This window comes from Solanum dulcamara, chromosome 12, assembly GCF_947179165.1.
Source record: "Solanum dulcamara chromosome 12, daSolDulc1.2, whole genome shotgun sequence".
Taxonomy (NCBI): Eukaryota; Viridiplantae; Streptophyta; class Magnoliopsida; order Solanales; family Solanaceae; genus Solanum; species Solanum dulcamara.
Window position 1 is genome coordinate 35,512,468 of NC_077248.1, and position 18,138 is coordinate 35,530,605.

Genomic DNA, 18,138 nt, shown 5'->3' on the forward strand with positions numbered 1-18,138 from the left:
TGTCTGTAGATCGTGTCTAGTAGAGTCTTGATTATCGATGTGGTGTGCGCTACCTCTATAAACAAGAAGCTACTGGACATTTAGGATGTTACCTTTCTTTCACATCTGAGATCATGCTATAGATCCGAGTCATAGGATAATTCCTTATACTAACCTTGTATCTTAACAGAAGGATGACACCAACAAAAGAAGGTAATTGATGACGTGGGAAGTGACGAATCACACAGGTAAGTAAAGTGAAGGCACGAGATATATCAGTTGAGAAAAGTATTGACATGTGATTGAAATGTAAAGTCGAAAACTGAAGGGGAAAGTAGACGAGAAAATGCAACAGATGCAGTTTGAAGTTGGACATACGAGGTAAGTCCAGTATTTTTATATTATTATTGACATTGAAAGCCCTGTGTGGTTGTAATATGAGATGATATTGAAATCCCTATGCGGCTGTAATATGATACAAATATATATGTGTTGGCCCTATGAGGCATTGTTGGTATTTTCTGCGTGCAGGTTTGGGGATAAGTAAGAAATATAGAGGAAACTCTGCCAAAATTTTCCCAGAACAAGAAAAGGGGATAAAACATAGTTTTATAACATGTCTTGGAAATTGATATCGAGTACCCATATTATGCTAAATTAAAGCTGTAAGGGGTACTCTTCATGTCATAAATAAGGGACACTCTTTTTACTCGGGGAAGTTTATTACGGGAAAACAAAAGTTTGTCTGAGTAGTACAGTTCAGACCACAGTATCTCCAGCCATAATTGTGCTGTAGAAAAAAAAGGAGAAGCTCTGGTTGAAAGGTAAGATGCCCAGTAATTGAGCTTCACTCATTCTGAAAGTACCAAGCCCCCAACTCCTAATAGTAAATTAGATGAGTTATTCAACTCGAGGATAAACTCGGAATGAGATCAGGTAGGTCAAGTATTAAAAGAAGTACTGTGATGTTTAAGAGATTCTGGTTTTTTCCAACAAGGGTTGGAAAATGGGTTACGATAACAGTTTATAGTTCTCCACAAACTAATTGGGGAAAGACCATCGGAAAGAAGCACCTCAAAGAGATGTCAGGAACTAAATGTGAGTGCGAACTAAAAAAGGGATATGTAAGTATGAATTGAACGGTGTGATACAATTATACAGGGATAAAGTAGGACCACTAGGAAGGCACACTTAGTATATGTTGACTAAGTTAAAAGCCAGTGTTGAGTACGCAGTAAGAGCATGGAGCTTAATATACAAAGAAATGACGCGTGTACACAACGTCGCCCCAAAAATAATGGAACCCTTAAGGGATGAGGATGGCAAACTTAAGGAATAATTGGTGTAACCTATATTTCCCCCAAGGAATAAATGGCGAAGATTCCATTCATCTCAAGAAACAAAGGATATAGGTTGGGAAAAACACTACTCCAAGAGAACATGGGATAATGAATGCCGGAATACAAATGTTGCCTAGTTAAAAGAAAATTTAAAATGGCTACAAATGTATATTAAATTTTTATAAAGACAAGTAGAATGTGTCCTCGGACGAGTTGTTCCATGGGTCCCATTACTCACGTATAGATTACTAGATTAGGTGTCGCACTATGTATGAAAAGGGTTCTCGACTCGTAATTTAGCTAAGGTTCTATACATGGATAATCAGGTTGGCAAAAAAAAATGCAGATGGACAGGGACATGATGCAGTACCAAGTAGACTGAGGAAGGAGACTAGACGAATTTGAAATTGGGCATAGAGACATAGAGCAAGGTATAAGCGGATAAAGGTATAAGTACCCTCTAAAGGAGGGGAAGCAAGTGAGAGAACTGCAAGGGTAAGATGGAGGCAATTGATATGACAACATGCTTGAGATGGATGGTTAAACTTCAATAAGATCCTTTGCTGAACAAAGCTAGATAGATGAAGAAGCCACCAGTAATTGGATAGAAGTCAGAATGGTATGTAGGACAGTATTAAGAAGTTTTGATGAGATCCTGAATGGTATAAAACTAGAAGGTAGGTGCGTATAAAAGCAAAAGAATATAGAAATGAAAGGATATCGAATAGCTCAAGGGATACTACGAAGGATAATGACAGCATGCTAGATCAAAAGCCACATGTTGGCTGTAGAGTTGGTCGCAAATGATATTGCGATAGATAAATAACCAAGGAAAAGAAATAGCAAGACTCCTATGGTAGGAGATAAGTTGAGAAAGGAGTAAATAAGGAAATAGAAAAAAGTGCGACAAGATATTTCTTGCACTCTCTCAAGCGGGGGTAAGGAAAAATTGTGAAATGGGCTAAATAAGACGGACAGGACTAGTTGGTTACTATAGGATTGGCAAGCTTATATGTCTAATTCCTTTAAAACTATGCCAGCTAATGATATACAGAACTCAAAGTGGATCAAAAGGCACTATATGAAGGAACTTTAGTGCTACTCAGTAGCAAACCCTACTAAATGGGTGCATACAAAAAGGGGTGAATACAATAGAAGGATTTAAACCAAAATGAACAAAAAGGGACATGGTCGTATTGGAACTAAAGATCTACCCCTATACCGGTTGCAAGATAATAGAGTAAGGGGAAAGGCAACACATAAATACTAGTGAGATGACGCTAAGATAAATTTTGGGCTAAGTTGAGTGCCCCGCACATTATTGCAAGGATTACCATGAAACACAACATAAGGACTTCCCAAGGAGGTCACCCATCCCAGTATTTCTCTCACCCAAGCACGCTTAACTTCTAAATTCTGGTGGAATTTAGTGCGATAGTGTGGATGTGGTCCCGCGAGATGGAAGAATCTGAACTAGCGGCGGAGAAATGAAATGAGATTATGTTCCTAGAGTACTATAAATTAAGTTGAGGGTATTATTAAAAGGATTTAAGCAAGACAAGAAGGATTAGCTAATTGCTAACTAACGATGCACTCGAATACCACAGCTCTTCAACATAGTACAAGTTAATGAGAGGCAAACCACAGAATGTCTATACGGGCTAGTGGGGAAGAGAATTTCGACACCACTTGGCAGCAAACTCTGAGGGAGAAAAAGCAAAATCAAAAAGGTAAGGGTACCAACTGATGTAATTTACGGATGACAGGAAGTAATACCCGAGGTCGAAAATTCCACAATATGACCAGGGCTACACAACTCACTTCGCACTCCATCGACAGATGACTCTGCAGGGAGTGTTACCTAAGGATTAACGATATTAGCCTATTCTTCTTCAATCAAAGGCTACCTACTCAGCCGAGAAGGTGTAAAATTATAGGGTAAAAGTATGGTAGGACCTTACGGAGTCCCCATAGCTATTATCCCAGACGAAGGAGCACAAGTTATAGTTAACTACTGAGAATTAGTCTTAAAAAAAAAATGGGAAGACACATAAGTCTTCGTACACTACTTTACCCTCAAACCTGATGAACATGCTAAAGCATACCATTTAAACGCTAAAAGATATGTCATGAGCTGGTGTTTTTAACTTCAAAGGTAGCTGGGATAATTATCCATCACTTATCAAGTTACCCACCATAATAACTACTACTCTAGTATCCCAATAACCCCGTACAAGACAGGTAAAGCAAGATATGTAAGTCCCCTACTGGATGGGGTGATATTAGAGAGACTAAGCTAAAGGGCCGCGACATGATTAAGCAAGCTATTGACTAAAAACCTAGAGTCGATAGAAATGATATACAGATAATCGACATCGACATACAAAGTTCAAATTGATGATTGGATGTTCATAACAGGGTCACCCAGAAAAATAAACCTAACCCAAAATATATTAGACGGTATCAAGTTGCTCGTAAGGTGGGAAAAGTGGCTGGTAAGTTGAGATTACAACCTTATTTGAAAACTATATGCCCAGTCCATCAGATAGGGATGCTTTACAAGGGTAGTGACGATCCACGCATGGTATATTCCATAGATGATGTCCAGGAAATAGAATTTTGTAAGGAACAACCTATCGCCATTTTAGATCGGCAAACTAGAAGATTGTAAACTAAAGACGTGCCTTCCATCAAGATACTGTGGCAAAACCAAAACCAGAAAGAGGATGACCGGGGAAGCTGAAGAGAACATAAAACACAAGTATTCGCACCTATTTCCGATATCTGCAGGTAACCCCAACTCCTGAAACTCGTATATTAAGTACTTGGATAGAAGTATGTGTTATGGAAATAGTAAAGAATCTCTCTACGATTTGCATAAGGTGCTAAGGAAAGTTTTGTTTAACATTCGGGGATGAATGTTCTAAAGGGGGAAAGTATTTTATACCCCAAACTTTTAAACCCGGAATGTCTTATAAGTTTCTTAGACATTATCATGTGAGCCGGATACTCTACGACACTATCAAACGACTCTAAGGAAAGGAGAATGTGATACTCTATAGTAGAGAGGGTTGGAAATAGAGTCATAAGAATTTGGAAGGAATTAGAGGCCAAGTGATGAGTCGTAGGACTCGACTTACCTACGCAAGCTACTAACTTAGAAGTCCTACACACTTAATATACTTGAGTAAACGTCGATCTTAAGTAGCAAGGAGTGCATAGGCTCCTGAAGTAAGACGAGATTATGAGCTCACGAAAGAGAAATAAGGAAAAGATGCGCCTACTCGAAGCAAGTAGGTGATGCACCTACTTGGACAAGTAGGTGATGCACCTACTTAGGTTCAAATAGGTGATGCAGCAGCTTGGGATGGACCCCACTTCCATATGGCAGCATGTGATTAGTTGAAAAAGTTGAGGTGGCACCCTAGAGGGCTGCCATGTGTCACCCTAAGGGGATGCCACATCGCACCTTATAGAGAGGTGTATATATATGTATTATGTGACTCTTAACTCTTTCATTATCCAAAAATCAGCCAAGAACATAGAGAGAAAAATATGAAGAAAGAAAAGAACAAGGCAGCCGTGGTCTAAGGTTTTCTCTGTGAATTAATTATATAAGGTGTTCCTCGGACATGTGGAGGTGTATATATATGTATTAGGATGAATAATGAGTCGTTACTTCAGCCTTACACTTGGAAACTTGAGAGAAAGTTGAAAGTATAAAGAGAGAAAACGTTAAGAGCTAGTTAACAAACACATTTTTTAATGAGACTGTTGTTAGTAATATTAGTATAACTTCTTGTTTACAACTTTGTTTCGAGTGATTCAATATGTTTTGGAAATTTATTTCATAGTTCTATAACTTTAATTTAGCCTTTCAAATCTAGTTTTGCTTTTATCTACTCTAAAGAGGGTGATGAAGTATAGAGGAGGTACTGCCCAGATTTTGGTTTTGCACATCTTACACGTACTACTGTTGGTATTTTGAGTATATCCTTTTGTACAGAAATGATGTAGGGGTGATTCTAAATTGTATGCGACCCTAAGACACATTCCTATAACTTTCATGGAGGACATAAAGCATGTTTCCATCAATTACCCATTCGAAATGAAGTGACAATGCAAGACAGTAAGTTGTCTAGAATTTAAATAGGGGATATTATAGGGGAGGTGCTGTCCGATTTCCGATAACTCTTTAACTAGTTAAGGAACTAGTCGAGAAGATGAGTGAGGAAATGAGTTCCATGAATTCTCGTGTATAATTAAAGGTGTTGAATAGTCAAGGTTTGTTTATATTTGTATTTCTTTCATATTAAATAGGTTCAAAGTACGCCGAGGTGAGCGGGATAAAGAGTAACTCATAAGAGGTATGTGAAGCTTCTCTTCGTATGTTTTTGGTATATGTATGTAAAGCCTATCTTTTCTCTTTCTTTTTGCATGTATTAGATGTAAGTAGGATATAATATGAGCTTTGGGGGTAATTCAATTCCCAGGTTCTGAATATGACTTTAGGACCCTCACTCACTTTTGAATGTTAAACTTTAAAGTAGTAAGCTACTATCTTTGAGTCTTCGATAGGTTAAATAGTAACTTGAGGTATAGACCTCTATCCTTAAGGGCTCCACAAGAACAAACGTCTGGATCCTATAAGCTATTTGGAAACATTGTGACACATGTCTATGGTTCTTGACGCTACATACAGTCCTCCGTGACAACTAGCAGGTACTTTGATTAATTCCAAGTGATGGTTCACTTGATGACTTCATTAAGTCTCAGATAATGATTTAAATTGTGTTTTGTTTCTCACTACTCTACTCGTGCATACTGTAACACTTCTTTCGTCGACCCTGGGCTAGGAATAGTAATCATGCACAATTCCACTATATTGTTCATCGCGCCCTTACTAAAGGGTCGGGTACGTATGTATATATATGATAATGTGATGATGTGGTGTAATAAGGAGGTGATGGAAGTACATATATGATTCACCGGATCCCTAATAGGGCCAACTATATTGAAAATTTGAGCAGGCATGATTTTAGTTTTCCAGGTATATGTTTCTGATTTGATATTTTATTCCCTACTTCTCTATCTCAGATATGCCTCTAGTCGTATTGTGTTATGTTTTACATACTCAATACATATGTCGTACTGACCCCCATTTTCTCAGGGGGATACGTTTCATGCCCGCAAGTACAGGTAAAGGTTTTGGGAGTCCATCATCTTAGGATCCCTCTTAGCTCAGCTGGAAGAGACTCTATTGTATCGGAGCCTAGTTTTTGGCATTGGCTGTTGATGCATAGTATTGATTTGTTATTCAGGGGTACGACGAAGGCCCTATTCTACCATTTGTTGTCATTGATATTGTCAGAGGTCTGCAGATAGGTCTATGTGGGTTGTGTATATCAGTTTGATTTAGCTGAGTCTACATGATGTATGGTATATGTTATTATGTTATGGCAGCCTTGTCGGCTTGCATTCCCTTTCATGTTACGACATAACTGAAAAGGGCTACATGTTTATGAAAATGTTATCGCCTAATGAGGCTCTGTTACATGATATTGTTTTATTTTACAGTTTAATTTGACCATAGGTGATAGTAGGTATACGGGGGATCCAGGTCAGACCCTAATCATAGCCTATGGTGCTGGGTTGTGATAACTTACCTACGTGCTTCATAACTTCTCATGTCGTTAATTACTTCCTTCTATTGATGTCATTCTTCTGTTAAAATCCAAGGTTAGTATAAGGAGTTTTCCTATGACTCAGATCTATAGCACGATCTCAGATGTGAAAGAAAGATAACATCCTAAATATCCTGTAGCTTCCAGTTTATTGATATGGTGTACAACACATCGATAATCAAGACTCTACTAATCACGGTCTGTAGACAATCCAAGGATGAAATTCTTTGATACCACTTTTGTCATAACCCAACCCCGTAGGCCGCAACTGGTGTCCGACCTGGACCCCCGTATATATATTTATCAACTGTGGTCAAGTCGATATGTAAATAATATATTACTACGCATCAAGACCTTATTAGGTGATAACATTTTCATAAACCTCTAGCCTCTTTCATTTGTATCACATCATGAAAGGGCACGTAAGCCGACAAGGCTGCTATAACATAATAACACATATAATATATAATATAGACCCAGCTGAACCAAAATGACATACCCAACCTATATATACATGTCTACAGACCTCTAAAAATATTAACGACTATATATGCCAAGATAGGGCCACCATCGTACCCTTGGATATACAAAAAAACAATTATATACATCAGCGACCAGTGCCAAAAACTAGGGTCCGATACAATAGAGCCTGTTCCAGCTGAGCTAAATGGAATCCTAAGTTGACGGACTACCAAAACTTATATTTGTACCTACAGGCATAAAATACAGCCTCTTGAATAAAGGGGGTCAGTACGACATATGTACTGAGTATGTAAAATATAATATAATACAACTGGAAGCATATCTAAATTAGAGAAACAGGGGATAACATATCAAATCAGAAACCTATACCTGTGCCTTATGAATCATAAAAAAGCATGCATGCTCAAATTATACAATATAGTCAGCCCTATTAGAGATCCAGTGAATCTTATCTCTAGGACCATCATAGGCCCGACGCCCTCACCACCTTATTACAATACATCATTATATATATACATACGTACCCGGCCCTCTAGTGAGGGACTCAGTAATTTTTTCATGTAATTGCATTATCATGTCTTCGTATAGTGTACCCAACCCTTTAGTGAGGGTCTTGGTGGATAATGCAGTGAAATATGCATGTATACTGTCATGACCCAACCCCGTGGGCTGCGACCAGGGTCTAACCTGGACCCCTGTAAATGTATCTATCAGATATAAGAACCAAACACATAAACCCAGTGGGTGATAAAATATTTATACACGTGTAGCCTATTTCATTTGCATCATGTCATGAAAGGGAAAGCCAGTCGATAAGATTGCCATAGCATAGTAACATTTACAACACATTGTACAACTATAATTGCACAAAACTCACACATTACTCACATACACGTGTCTACAAACCTCTAAGAATAGTAATGGTAACATATGGCGGAATAGAGGCCCCGTCGTACCCTGAATAAACAAACATATATGTTACACCCCACACTTTTGAGCTCAGAATGTCCCTTAAGGTTCTTAAAAGTTTCCATGTGAGCCTCATAAGCTACAACACTATCAAACAATTCTAACAAGGGAGAATATGATACCCCATAGTAGGGAAGGTTAGAAATAGGGTCAAGAGAACTCGGAAGGAGTTGGAGGCCAAGTAACAAGTTGTAGGACTTGACTTATCTATGTAAACTACTAATTTAGAAGTCTTACATACGTGAGTTACTTGATTACATACCAAGCTTACGTAGCAAGGATTTCATAGGCGCTTAAAGTGAGATGAGATTACGAACCCACGAGGAAGAGAAAAAAAAAGATGAGTGGCAGCCAATGAGGGAGTGACACGTGGAGTCACCTCAAGAAAGCAGGTGACCCCCCTTCTTGGGGTAAAGTAGGTGACCCACCTGCTTGGGGGAGGTGGGACCCACTGCCATGTGGCAGCCCCTAATTGGCAGCATGTATGTGTTGGCCCAATGGGGGCTGGACACGTGTCACCTTTAGTGGATGACACTTGTAACACCCCTAGTAAGCATATATATACATATTTTATGACTCATAAGTCATTTCCTTGCTCACAACATCAGCCAAACAGACCAAAAACGTTAGAACAAAAAGGAAAAAAAAGTGACGGCCTAAGGGAGAAAAAAATAGGTAAGTCCCGATTTTGTTCTGTGTATTAATTATCTAGGGTATACCGAAATGATACAGAGGTATTAATATTATAAAATCATGGTTTGGGGCAGCAAAAAACCGACAGCAAGCAGCCACGATGTTTTAATCGCGTTAGAAGAGTTTCTGAGGCAAGTTTCGGCTAGTTTTGGCTAATTTTGGGAAAGGTAAGTTCTTTGCTTCCAATTTCAAGTTTATGGTGTTGTCATAGGGTGTGTTACACATATTATTTGTTGCTAGAATCATGAGAAAGTCATAGTAATGATTGACATTAGCAACAAATCTAAATTGAAGTTATTATAGCTAGATTAAAGTCGAATAGTTGGTTGTGATGCTGCAGTTGCTGGTTGTGTGGTGTTATGTTGAGGTACTGGAAAATTCTAGGTATGGGTGCTTCTGGTTTCTGCAACCCGACCCTCCGTTTCGTATAATTAAAGATTTTGCAAAATGGAAACTAGAAACTCTATTTTGGTATCGTAGTTTCGAGCGAGTCGTTTGAAGTTTATATTGTATATTGTGGATATGAATTGCTTAAACATATGCTGCAGGTTGTTGTTGTTGGCTGTCTGTAGGTATTAGGAGTGTAATTGGAAATTCGGATAGGGCACATTATAGGGGATGTGCTGCCCGATTTTCATTAACGCCTTAACTAGTTAAGGAACTAGTCGAGAAGGCGAGCGAGGGAATGAATGCTATGAATACTCATGGGTAGTCTAAGTTGCTGAAAAGTCTAAGGTTGTTAATACTTGCATTACTTCTGTGTTAAATTTGTTTCAAGGGAAACGACGTGAACACAATTAAGGGGAGTCCATAAGAGGTATGTGAAGCCTACCCCTTCTCTTCTTTTGGCATGTCGTAGAGGTAAGTAAAAAGTGATATACTCTCTAAAGTGATTCCATTGGTAAGGGTATTTTATTCAGTTTTGAATGTTGAACTTGTATGATAGTTAAGCTACTTTCCTTGAATCTTTTATATACTGAGGACTTAATGAATATACAGACTCCTAGTCATAGGACTTAATGAATATACAGACTCCTAGTCATAGGACTATACGTCTAGGGACCTCGAGATGCTAATTAATGTATCCCCTAATGGCATTTAGAGGGAAGCTAAGATGACTATACTATTACTCGAATCCTTAGATGATAGCTTAGTCCTCTTATACAGTCAAGTCTCTGATGTCGATTTAAATTGCATTTAGTTACTCACGACTCTACTCGTGTATACTGTATCACTTCTTTCACCGAGTCCCGGGCCGGGAATAGTAATCCTGCATAATTTATTGCATTGTTCATCGAGCTCCTCACTAGATGTTACACCCCGCACTCTCGAGCTCAGAATGTCTTCTTAAGTTCCTTAGAAACTATCATGTGAGCCAGATAAGCTACAATACTATCAAACGACTCTAAGAAAGGGAGAATGTGGTACCCCATAGTAGAGAAGGTTGGAAATGGAGTCATAAGAATCCAGAAGGAATTGGAGGCCAAGTAATGAGTCGTAGGACATGATTTACCTATGTAAGCTACTAACTTAGAAATCTTACATACTTAAGCTATTGGAGTACGTACCAAGCTTGCGAAGCATGGATTACATAGGCTCTTAAAGTGAGATGAGATTACGAACCCACGAGGAAGAATAAAAATGACACGGGGCAGCCAATGGGAGGGTGACATATGGCAGCACCTCAAGCAAGCAGGTGACCCACCTGCTTGGGGGAGGTGGGCCCCACTACCACGTGGCAGCCCCTCCTTGATAGCATGGATGTGGTGGCCCAATAGGGGTTGGACACGTGTCATCTCTAGGTGTTGACACGTGTCACTCCATTAGGACCACATATATATATATGTATATACAGCATATACTTCAGTTCCTTCATCAAATTTCCAGCCAAAGTGAAGATAAACAAACCCTAAGCTAAGAGAGAAAAGGGTGACGACTTTAGGAAAAAAAGAGGTAAGTCCCGATTTTGTTCCGTAAATTAATTATCTAGCATATACCACGATGATATTGAAGTATTAGTAGTATAAAATTAGAGTTTGGTGCAGCAGAAAAACAGACAGCAAGCTGCCACGACGTTACAACACGCTAAAAAATGTTCTGAGGCGCAATTTTGGCAAGTTCTATCCAATTTCGCAAAAGGTAAATTCTTCCCCTCTAATTTGAAGTTTATGATGTAAAATTAGGGTGTATTAAAAACCTTAGGGACTGATGGAAGTTGGGAAAAAGGTTTGAAAAGTTTGGCGTTCGGAATAAACTAAATTGGAGTTGCTAGAAGTGAATTGTCATCGAAATAAAGTGTCGTTATTGTGAGTTGTTGCTGCAGGGGTGTAATATATTTTTGCAGAGACTAAATGGATTATAAAAGGGGTATGGATTCTTCTGTTTGCAGACACAAAACCCCTCGTTTTGTTTAGTTAAAGGCGTTACAAAATAAAGGCTAGACGCCCTATTGTGATATCGTATTTTTGAATAAGTAGTTTGGAGTTTATGTTGTATATTGTTGGTGTGAATTTCTGCCGGTTTTTATTTTTGGTTGGCTGTATTTCTTAGGGATCTAATTGGAAATTTGGATAGGGCACATTATGGGTGAGGTGCTGCCCAATTTTCGTCGACGCCTCAGCGAATAACAGAACTAGTCGGGGAAACAACTTAGGAAATAGATTCCATTAATACTAAGGTGTAACCTAGGTTTCTGGAAAGGTAAAAGGGGTTGATATTCATAATAGCTTCATGTTGAATAGGTTCAAAGGACGGCGAGGCAAACAGGATAAGGAATAATTCAGACAAGGTATGTGAAGCTTTCTTTTGACATGCTTTTGGCATAATTATGTAAAGCCTATCTTGTTTCTTCTTTTGGCATGTCTTCAAGTTAAGTAATGAATGATATGAGATTGAGGGTAAATCTACTCATATATGCCAAGCGTAATTCACGGTCCTCATTTACTTCTGGATGAAAGCACTCTTACATTATTTGAACTAGGGCTTCTCAAGCCTTCCATACGTTAGAAAGTGATGAGTATGTAAGGATATCCTTCCATTCTCTTGGTGTGTCTTAGTCCTAAATATGATGTGTATATAACATGTGGGGACGAATCGACTCACGAAGTTCCGAATATGATTCACAACCCCTACCTATTTTTGGAGGTGAAAGCTCCTATGCTAATTGAGTTAGTATCTCTCATGGTCTCCTAGATAATGGAAGGTAGAAAGTACATAAAGCTAATTCCTTTCTCTTGGCATATCCTTGATAGAAGTGCAATATGTATATTTGCATATGCAAGTGAGGATAGTCCCATTCATAAGGCCCCGAGCATACCTCCTGTTTCTTATCCACAGTTGAACACTAGGACGCCTACAATAGGTGAATTATTGTCTCTCAAACTCCTTTGGGATAGGAAGGGACAAACAGGTGAGGACTACCCTTTCTTTCTTTTGACATGTCTTAAAGAGAATGATACATGATGCGATCTCTACAGTAAGTCCATTCTTAAGCTTCGAATATGCTATATGTCTCATATTCACTCCTTGGCAGGAAAACTCTCATCATAGTTGAGCTACCTTCCCTGAACCATCTATATGACGATTAATAGTGGGCCTTAGAGCTCCTATTCCTAAGGACTCTATGATGACAGATGTTTATGATTCCCTTAAGCCGGTTGGCATTACCCTAAAATATGTCTATAATTCCTAAGACTTCACTTAATGTAGCCCTAGTGGCACTCAAAAGGCATTTGAGATGATTTTTATCCTGATCCATGAACGATAGTTCAGTATGATTACACTAGTGAGTCTAAGATAATGATCTACCTATATATGATGATTATGACACTGAGTCCCTTAAGGGTCGGGTACGGTATATGATGATATGATAGATTATGATATGATGATAACACTGAGTCCCCTAATGGGCCAGATACGATATGTGATGATATGATTATAACACTGAGACCCATACTGGGCTGGGTACGGTATGATATGTAATGATAGATGGGCATGCATATGAAAACATAATAATGTAATCGTAACCTATGACATGATGCCGTATGCGATAACATGGTAACACCGAGTCCCCCAGCGGGCCGGATACGTATGTAAAGATGGTGTACATTCCCTTATGTTATAAGATGCAGGTATAGTGCCTTATTAACTGTTATACTTGTTTCCTACATCCCCATTTCAGTTTTTCTCTCAGTTGTGATGCGTTATGCTTTATATACTCAGTACATCTATCGTACTGACCTCTCGTTCACCGAGGGGATGCATTTCATGCCCGCAGGTATAGATGGTCATTCTGGAGATCCGTCAGCTTAGGAGTTCCTCTTAGCTATGTCGGAAGTGATTCACTGTTCAGTAGCCTAATTTTTGATACTAGTCACTTAATGTATATATTTGTACATTCAGGGGTATAGCGGGGGCCCTGTCCCACCATATGTTATTGTTACTATTCCTAGAGGTCTGTGGCCATATGGATGTGGGTTGTTTATAAGTTTGTTTTGAATGTGCCTATACGGCATGTTGTAAATGTTTTTATGTTATGGCAGCCTCGTCGGCGCGTGCCCTTTCATGATATGATACAAATGAAAGAGGCCACAGGTGCACGAAAAAGTTTTAAACTATTGAGGTTTTTGTGTATATTATCACATCACACATGGTTCAACTTAAGTTTAGCTAATAAATACACATAAGAGGGTCTAGGTCGGACCCCAATCGTGGCCTACGGGGTTTGGTCATGACATAAGTGGTATCAGAGCAGTTCGTCCTTGGAATGTCTACATACCGTGTCTAGTAGAGACTTGTTTACCAGTGTGTTGTGCACCACATCTATAGACAGGAGGCTATAGGACATTTAGGATGTTAATTTCTTTCATATCTAAGATTGTGCGATAGAGCCGATCTATAGGAAATGAAATTCCTCATACTAACCTGCGATTTTAGCAGAAGGACAACGCCGGTAGAAGAAAGTAACTGGCAATATTGGATGTTACGAAGCACGCAGGTAAGCAAAGGCATGAAGGACCTATGTCAGGTAAGGTGTTGTAATACAATTGATATATAAAGTTGGAAAATGAAAAGAAAATTATACAGGAAAGTGCAACAAGTGTAGTTTGAGGGGACATACCAGGTAAGTCCATGTTCATACTGCTAATGTGGGTGCCCTGTGTGGATGCGATATGAGATGATATGAATATATATGTGTGCCCTTGGTGGCTTCGATATGATATGATATAAATATATATCTGTGTGCCTTGTGAGGCATTGCTGGTATTTTCTGTGTGTAGCTGTTGAGATAGTAAGAAATACAGAGGAAACTCTGCCCAAATTTTCCTAGAAAAAAGAGAAGAATGAGATACAGGATTGTAGTATGTCTTGAAAGGTTGTTCTTGCAACAATGATGAGATTTGACTAAACGAGTATGGCTGACCTCGAGAAATAAGTTAATTGCTGAGTTAATGGCAATAGAAACTAGGAGGTCAATACTGGAATAGTAGAACGAAGTTAGAAAGGACCTATAAGCCAAAGAACATGACTCAAAGAGGACTGATAGATCGGGATAAAACGATATAGTAAGGCATCGCCTGAATTGATACATAGGGATAAACTATGACAAGTTATAGTTGAAGGAAGTAACAGTATGATTAAGACAAGAGTACGAGGGATAAAGAATTGTGACGGATATGAAGTGTTAATAAGATAGCTTGTGAAACATTAAGGATAATACTAACTAAGAAAGGTAGGTAGCCCATAGTAAGAATCGTGAAGAAAGTCAAGTGGTGTTATACTATGAGACTGAATGTAAACATGGTACTAGGTGAATAACCAAAACCGTTGTGAGAATAAGTAAAGCTTAGTAAGGAAAGTTTCGAATAAAGGTTGTGTGATGACAAAAAAGGATAGTTAGTACAAGGAAATAAAGAGTAATATGGAATTCCTTGCGCCCAACCAAAATTGGAAATGAGCGGAAGGAATAATAGAGAAGTTCTAATAGAGGCACTCAAGATTGATATGATTAATTAAGTATGAGTATCAAACAAAAAGATAAATAGATAGTAAGCTGAAAAGGTATTAAGACAAGGCCACCACTACAACGAAGTGGAGATGGTTTTAAGCAGAATTAGAAGTGAGCCTTAAGCACCTGACAAAAAAATGAAAGTTCAGAAGGCATAAGGAAGTATTGTGTATACGTGACTCCACCTTGATGATTAGTGAGATCCTGCAAGGAGAGGGAATGTTGATTTGCAGAACAACTGCTGCATTACGAGATTATTAGAAGAATAAGCGGTGTCCACTGGAATAAGGTTAGTCTAATGATGGAGGTTGAAAAATGAATTATCAAAGTGTAAGTACTCTCGAGTGGAGAATCTGAACCAGTTACGAGATGCGCTAATTACTGATTGGGATGAATGGAATGTGGCTTTGAATGTACTGTTACATTATGGGTATTACTCGAGTATCAATCGTTAGATGAGATTTTATACGATATATTCCAAATACTAACGCACCCTAGTTGTGCTAGGGTTTCCTATAAAGGCAACCTAATGTATGGAAGATTTAATAGAATATGTAGATATGATGTAGCGCATTAAATATGTTGGAGTAGAATCATTCACATGTGAGTAGATGAAAATAAACGGAGGATGACATCGGTACACCCTAAAAGGGGGGAAGTGGACAAGAGAAGTACAAGCGTAAGAGAAAATCAACTGACGCTATCGTATGTAAATGGGAACGCTTAAACTTCAAACGAGACCCCATAAAGGATGGACGCGATCATACCCGCACTAATGCATCGGATTTCGTCAAAACTCAAAAGTTAAGTGTGCTTGGATGAGAGTAGTACTGGGATGGGTGACCCCCTGGGAAGTGAAAAAGGGAACGAAACAAGTATGACAAAAAAAGATTATAAAGGCGTGTTAGTACAATGACACATATAGAATTGAGTAAGCCAAGAGCAGAAAAGATTATGACTGAAATACAACGCACTTCGTGAAAATGGCACAAGGATAGTTGTGCAGCTTACGAACATTGACATACTAAGAGCAAGGTCAAATGATTACTCGATAAAAGGAAATTAGTAATAGCATTGTGATTGCCATATTTAGAATCTATTAAAGAAAAGTGAAAGATGGTCCGAGGCAGAACTATTAAGATATAATCGGTATTAAGGACAAAAGTCATAGCAGAGCCCTGACCTCGACCGAAGGAGGTAAGCCGCTAGTATAGCGACACTAAAACATTTTTTGAATGGCTCTACGTACCTACGCATGTTTGTGTAAGAATTACAATATAATGTGTGGTAATAAAACTAGAAGGAAGATCTGAGTAAAAGAGCAAGATAGCATACCTAAGGTGTTACAAGTTGAATTAAGAAGAGTTGTGTAATGGCTTAAACAAAGAGGAACATCAGAGGCTTGATAGCTTGTTATGGGGGATGGGAATACCGACTCGAGAATGGAAGGCGATTAATGTAGGTTATAGTGCAGCCTGACCTCTCACTCTACGGAAGTATAAGTTCATATGGGTTATGGTAGGTTAAGAAGGTATATTCATCTAATGGTTATACGAGATGACATAGTAAGGAAACAATAAGATTTCACTGGGTTTCCACATCTATTATCTCGGACAACAAAGTTCAATGTACAGTTAATCGTTGGAGATCATTTCGGTAAGGATTGGGAACATAGGTAAATCCTATTACGACAATTCTCCCTTTGATTAATGGATAGGCCCAGAGGAGATTCAGTAAATTATTGATGAAGTAAAGCTTAATCCGGGACAAGCTATCGATTAGAAGCCTAGAGTTGGCAAGAAGGGGATACATTGATTCTTCTCAGGTCATTTGTAGAATGGACAAAGTTGCCTATTAGTGGGACCTATCCTCTGATTTGAAACAATACATTCAATTTTCATAGATGAATGCTCCGCAAGAATGTAAACGACGCTCCCAGAATATTTCCCATGGAGGAGGTCCACGTAACAGGGAGTTATCCTACGAGGGGCAACCTATTTCCATCCGGGATCAGCAGATTAAATGATTTTCAAACTAAGGACATAGCTTCCATCAAGGTACTATGGCGGAATAAGAATCGTGAAGACATAACCTGGGAGGTTGAAGAGGACATGAAACGCAGGTGTCCGTACCTATTCTTGATATCTACAGATAACCCCCAGTCCTGGAAATCATATATTAATTAGTTAGGATGAAAATGTATGTTATTCCAGTCGAAAGGAACCTCCCTACAATTTGTACAAAGTCTTAAGGGAAGTTTTATTCAACATTCGGGGACGAATGTTCTAAAGGGGGGAAGGATGTTACACCCCGCACTCTCGAGCTCGGAATGTCTTCTTAAGTTCCTTAGAAACTATCATGCGAGCCGAATAAGCTACGACACTATCAAACAACTCTAAGGAAGGGAGAATGTGGTACCCCATAGTAGAGAAGGTTGGAAATGGAGTCATAAGAATCCAGTAGGAATTTGAGGCCAAGCAATGCGTCGTAGGACTCGATTTACCTAGGTAAGCTACTAACTTGGAAATGTTACATACTTAAGCTATTAAAGTATGTACCAAGCTTGCGAAGAATGAATTACATAGGCTCTTAAAGTGAGACGAGATTAAGAACCCACGAGGAAGAAAAAAAATGACGCGGGGCAGCCAATGGGAGGGTGACACATGGCAGCACCTCAAGCAAGTAGGTGACCCACCTGCTTGGGGTCAAGTAGGTGACCCACCTGCTTGGGGGAGGTGGGCCCCACTACCACATGGCAGCCCCTCCTTGATCGCATGGATGCGGTGGCCCAATAGGGGCTGGACATGTGTCACCTCTAGGGGATGAAACGCCACACTCCATTTGGACCACATATATATATGTATATACAGCATATACTTCAGTTCCTTCATCAATTTTCCAGCCAAAGTGAAGATAAACAAACCCTAAGCTAAGAAAGAAAAGGCTGACGGATTTGGGAAAAAATGAGGTAAGTCCCAATTTC